The 4,962-nt window shown below is 43.0% G+C and overlaps 1 protein-coding gene and 1 pseudogene across 1 annotated transcript in view; one reads left to right on the top strand and one right to left on the bottom strand.

Moving 5' to 3' along the window:
• Positions 1-4,962, bottom strand: part of SLC24A2 (solute carrier family 24 (sodium/potassium/calcium exchanger), member 2) — a 284,020-nt gene that overhangs the window by 254,977 nt on the left and 24,081 nt on the right. The gene's annotated exons all lie outside the window — the stretch shown is intronic.
• The window catches only part of LOC105000971, a 4,498-nt pseudogene continuing 3,611 nt past the window's right edge, over positions 4,076-4,962 (top strand).

Here is a 4,962-nt window from a genome sequence, read left to right on the forward strand (position 1 = left end):
ATTTTCACTCTCCACTTTCACTTTCATCAAGAGGCTTTTGAGTTCCTCTTCACTTTCTGCCATAAGGGTGGTGTCATCTGCATATCTAAGGTTATTGATATTTTTCCCGGCAATCTTGACTCCAGCTTGTGCTTCTTCCAGTCCAGCGTTTCTCATGATGTACTCTGCATATAAGTTAAATAAACAGGGTAACAACATACAGCCTTGACAAACTCCTTTTCCTATTTGGAACCAGTCTGTTGTTCCATGTCTAGTTCTAACTGTTGCTTCCTGACCTGCATACAAATTTCTCAAGAGGCAGATCAGGTGGTCTGGTATTCCCATTTCTTTCAGAATTTTCCACAGTTTATTGTGATCCACACAGTCAAAGGCTTTGGCATAGTCAATAAAGCAGAAATAGATGCTTTTCTGGAACTCTCTTCCTTTTTCCATGATCCAGAGGATGTTGGCAATTTGATCTCTGGTTCCTCTGCCTTTTCTAAAACCAGCTTGAACATCAGGAAGTTCACAGTTCACATATTGCTGAAGCCTGGCTTGGAGAATTTTGAGCATGACTTTACTAGCGTGTGAGATGAGTGCAATTGTGCGGTAGTTTGAGCATTCTTTGGCATTGCTTTTCTTTGGGATTGGAATGAAAACTGACCTTTTCCAGTCCTGTGGCCACTGCTGAGTTTCCCAAATTTGCTGGCATATTGTCCCCCATTAACACCCTCTTTCTCTAATAGAGTGGCCTCTGTTTTCTGCAACTGAGCCCAGTCAGATATACCTCTGCATCATTCAGAGTGGATATGAGGACTAAAAGACTAAAGAGACACAGTTAAGAACATAAGCTCTGGGCTCAGATGCCCTAAGCTTAAACCCTGGCCCTACTTCTTGCTCTATAACTATGAGCAAGTTCCTTAATCCCCAATTACTACACGATGGGGTTATCACAGATCACATGAGTGATGCATGTAGAATGCTTGCCACAGTATTTGGTTCTTAGCAGGAATTCAGTAAATGTTAGCTTCTTTTTGTCCCAAGTTCCTATAGAACCCTCTGTACCCCTCTACTACAGCACTTGTATTGATTAGCCCTCTGTGAACACAAAGCCAGAGGACTGTCTGTCATGTGGGAGTAAAAAGTACAGGAAAATCCCAAATTCAAAACAAAATGACTTGGGAGTAACCTTAAAGAAGGAGAATTGAAAGTGACTGTAAATAAGATGAAACTTAACAGTCTATATTGTACCCTGTTATGAAGATACAGTGTGAACAGGTGGTCAGGTACAGCACAGAGAGGCTAAAGTATTGCAATGAGATGGAGTTGGCCAGGCCTGTCCAAGGGCTCTCAAGGGTAGAGATATCTTGGCTGAGCAAGTGTTTCTCTTTGCTCGGTAAGGTCCTCCCGGCTGCGGTAAGAGTCTGTCAAGCGTTTTCTCAAAGCATCACTTCTTGAATCCATGGTGATGCTATCATCTGACAGAGGCCATGTCAGACCAGTCAACTTGACAGTTTAATTCCTCACTTTAAATTGATATATTGTCACCCTGATTATGATAATTTGGTTTTCTAAGTACTTGTCTACTGGGGGATAATAAGGCACTGATTTGTTGATTTGGGCTTTCCTTTCGATTTTAGAGATGTAGCTCTCATTGTATTTTAATGGGCTCTAATTGGATTTGTATTAATAGAGAGCAGTCATAATGAGCTTGGGCAACGTAAGTCCACCTCCAAGAGACAATCCCTTTGCAATGGGCCATTACAATCAGGGTTATGAGTCCACTGGGCTGAGAGCCAGGCTCCTGCCCATGGCAGATCACTGAGGCAAATGCTACTGCTTCCTGTGCACTGTGTCATCAGCTGTAATCTTCAAACTTGAGCATCCAAACTATACGCAATGATCTGCTTTCACGTCTATGTAAGCTCCTGGTGTGCGATGGCCATGCTTCAGTCAGAGTTCACCTCCAAATGCCCACCTGAGTGCCAGGCACATACACAGTTGATATATAATACATACTGGATGCATAAATCCCTAAACACATGGATGTGTCCTTCTGTAGAGGAGGCCTTTTTTGAACTATAGAAACAAAGAGAAAAAGAAAATTCCAAAGCATTTCCAAGAAGAGGGAAATCATGGGCTTAAACGTTCTGTGGTGATTCTTTGAAAATACTCAAAACCTAGCTATTGATATTCCAGTATTTTTGGATAGCTCTTTATTTCATGTTGCTATCATGGGTGGATCAGTTTTCTACTGCAGTATAACACATTTCCACAAATGTCAAGGCTTACAAAAACATCCCTTTATTATCTCCCAGTTTACACACATCAGGAGTCCAGGCAAAGAATGATGCAGGTAGGCTCTTAGTTTGGGCAAGAATGTTATTGCTGCTGCTAAGTCACTTCAGTTGTGTCTGACTCTGTGTGACCCCATAGACGGCAGCCCACCAGGCTCCCCCATCCCTGGGATTCTCAAGGCAAGAACACTGGAGTGGGTTGCCATTTCCTTCTCCAATGCATGAAAGTGAAAAGTGAAAGTGAAGTCGCTCAGTCGTGTCCGACTCCTAGCGACCCCATGGACTGCAGCCTACCAGGCTCCTCCATCCATGGGATTTTCCAGGCAAGAGTACTGGAGTGGGGTGCCAATGCCTTCTCCAATGCATGAAAGTGAAAAGTGAACGTGAATTCGCTCAGTCGTGTCTGACCCTAAGCATGGACTGCAGCCTACCAGGCTCCTCCGTCCATGGGATTTTCCAGGCAACAGTACTGGAGTGGGGTGCCATTGCCTTCTCCGAATGTTATTAGGTGACAACTAACTTACTGGGGGCGAATAGAGGATGAGATGGTTGGATAACATCACCGAGTCAATGCATCTTGAGCAAGCTCCGGGAGATGGTGAAGGACAGGGAAGCCTGGTATGCTGCAGTCCCATGGGGCTGCAAAAAGTTGAACACGAATTAGTGACTAAATAATAATTTCCCTTTGGCAAGCACTAAAGATTATACTGGAGGTCCAGATTATTCTGGAACTAGAAAACCAGATTTTTATTTTTTGTTTTTCTGGTTTTATTTCAGACTAGGCTCTTTGGAAGAGGTCTTGACCCAAATGTGTTCATCTCAGGCAGAGAAAGACCACCTTTCTAGAGTCCTCCTAGAAAAAGTACAAGTTCAGGGGAAACTGTGAGGGGAGAGGGCAATGGTATCACAAATGAGTAAGACTAGAGCTTGGAATCCATGCCTCAGGCTTCCACTGCAACCTCTAAAAACAGAAATGAAAAAAAGAAAAAAAGATAATTCCCTGGCAGTCTAGTGGTTAGAACTCTGTGTTTTCACTGCTGAGGACCTGGGTTCAATTTCTGGTCAGGGAACTAAGATCCCACGAGCCACATGATGTGGCCAAAAGAGAAAAAAGAAAAGAAAGAAATGCTTACCTCAAAATACTGCAGTCAATGTACTCAATTGGCCAACTCACAACTGGAACAACCAACGGGCCAAATGATGGTAAATTATAAATTATCTGCAGGCAAGGGTTGTGTCTCATTTATCTTTGTACCCCAAGAGGCAAGCAAGGGTCTGTCATGCATTTAGCACAGTGCATGCTGATAAAACTGAGGATTTTGGACAAAACTAAGCACGGTTGCAAAATAAATGGTGGCATTAAAATATTATCAACACTCAGAAAACTTCACTGATTCATAAATTTAGCTGCAAAGAAAAAAGGAAAAAAATTCTAGAGTAATTTCTTTTATTTGGCTTCTTCTGCCTCTTCTCCTCCCCTTCTTCCTCTTCCTTCTTCTTGCTTTAAATAATGATCACCTAATGTTGTTTTTTCTTTGTCAGAAAGTGGATACAAAACAGAAACAATCCTTTGATAGTCTAAAAACAGCTTGAAGGAAAGGTGAAACTCAGAACTGAAATAAAGAGATACCCCCATATACCCCCATATGCCAATGGGATTTTTCAGTCTTTTAAAATCACATACAACCCGGTAAAGATCTTGACAAAGATCTAGACATACCAGAGAAACTTGAGATTTCACCACTGTGTCTATGTTAGGGTAATTTCAATATCAAACAGGAAGAGGTGGTGACGGTAGGATGGCGGAGTTGGTACCTTTTGCGGTTCCCACAGGGAGTGACAAAACCTTGCTTGTGTGGGGACTGAGCTCTGGACCCATGGCCGAGGCCTTCATTCTCTGTTCACAGTCTTCTCCCAGTTCGGCCTTCTGTATTCGGTCCGAGTCTTCCCAAACGCAGCAGTGGCCGGTCCTGGATTTTATGCCGTCATCAAGTTTTATTCAGCGAGGGATGCTCACAGAGCCCAAAAGGCATGCAACCAGAAGCAGCTTTTCCAGAAATCTCCAGTGAAGATTTCGTCTTGGCACCCAACATAAGGTGGTTCAACACAACGCCCTTGCCCTAAACAGCTCCAGATGCCAAGAATTGGCAAATTACTACTTTGGTTTCAATGGATGGTCAAAAAGGATCATCAAGCTTCAGGATCTTTCTGACCCTGAAGAAGAAAGGGAAAATGAAGATATTGTGGCACCTCTTCAGAGGCAAAGCCTGAAGTTCTTCTGTGCTTTAGAGGTGGTGTTGCCATCCTACGAGTACAGAAGTCCAGGAGTTGGCATGGCTGAGGAACCTTTGGATAACTTGAAAGAAGGGCCATTATCACTCCTTATGAAAAGGAAGAAAACCCAGAAGCCTGCTATTCAGAAGGCTAAGACAGATGGATTCCAGAAACTGCAGATTGTGGTTTTAGAGTATGTCATGAGAAATGCTGGGCTGGAAGAAGCACAAGCTGGAATCAAGAATGCCGGGAGAAATATCAATAACCTCAGATATGCAGATGACACCACCCTATGATAGAAAGTGAAGAGGAACTAAAAAGCCTCTTGATGAAAGTAAAAGAGGAGACTGAAAAAGTTGGCTTAAAGCTCAACATTCAGAAAACTAAGATCATAGCATCCGGTCCCATCACT

This window comes from Bison bison, unplaced genomic scaffold (assembly GCF_000754665.1).
Source record: "Bison bison bison isolate TAMUID 2011002044 unplaced genomic scaffold, Bison_UMD1.0 scf7180017864376, whole genome shotgun sequence".
Lineage (NCBI taxonomy): Eukaryota > Metazoa > Chordata > Mammalia > Artiodactyla > Bovidae > Bison > Bison bison.